The following is a 1,070-nucleotide window of genomic DNA, read 5'->3' on the forward strand; positions in this document are numbered from 1 at the left end:
ATATTCTCGTGGCAATTTGACTAGCTAAATTGGTCATTTGCTTTATCATGCTTTGTTCTGAAGGTTTCAATCCTGGATCTTCAACTATTTTGTTTAATGTACTTTTAATTTGTAGTACTAAAGCTTGAGTCTTATTTAGACTATACATTGGTGTCACATCTTCAGTTTGTATTCCAGTCTCTCCTTTTTTTATATTGTCACTTGTATTTGATGTTGATGTACTGGATTGTTTAGTTTCAGAGGAAATAACTTCTTTTTGTTTACCTTTGTCTTTAGGTATTATTTCTGATTGAGTTAAATGTTTGTTTTCTTTGATTTCAACAATTTGTTCTCTGAATTTTTTTAATTCACTTAAGATATTATCATGCCTTGTTTTATTATTTTCTTTCTCATCAAGGTTATAAAAGGTATTTCTAACTTCTTCTATGTGTTCTTTTAATTCTGAGAACTTACTCATGATATCATCATAAGATGATTTCTGAAGTTGGCAATTTAGTTGAAATTCATTTACTCTCTCTCTCTCACTTTGCTCACATTGTTTTTTTAATAAACTTAAATCTGGTTGTAAATTTTCAACTCGTTGATAGATTGCATACGTTTTTCGTCTGATAAGGTCATCTAAGTCTAATTGAGAAGTTGAAAGGGAAATAGAAGAAGAAATTTTTGATTTTAAATCTGAGACTAAATGCGACTGGTTGAACAGTCCTTGAGAGTCTAACTGGTCTAGCTCCTCTTCTTCCGATTTTAAAGATGTAGCATAGGAAGAGGGTAGGATGGAATGGTCCTTATCTAAAGGTTCACCAGTAAAGAGTGTATCAGTACTAAGAACTGATGGGCGATTGTGAAAGGATGAAGTGGGGGGAGGGAGTATACTTACTGTTCTCTCTCCTTCCCCTTCCCTTTCGAATCCGGGTCTCGATCGTCCTTCTTCATCTTCTTGACTACTAGAATCATGTCGAGACGATTCGAGGCGTTCTCCGCCATCTCCTCAATGTCGTCGTCGTGAGCTCGCTTGCGACGCTGGCTGGACGGTCCCGCTTGTGGATGCTCAAAGTACTCCATCGTGCAAG

The sequence above is a fragment of the Melampsora larici-populina genome, assembly GCF_000204055.1.
Source record: "Melampsora larici-populina 98AG31 unplaced genomic scaffold MELLAscaffold_1, whole genome shotgun sequence".
In the NCBI taxonomy this organism is placed as follows: domain Eukaryota; kingdom Fungi; phylum Basidiomycota; class Pucciniomycetes; order Pucciniales; family Melampsoraceae; genus Melampsora; species Melampsora laricis-populina.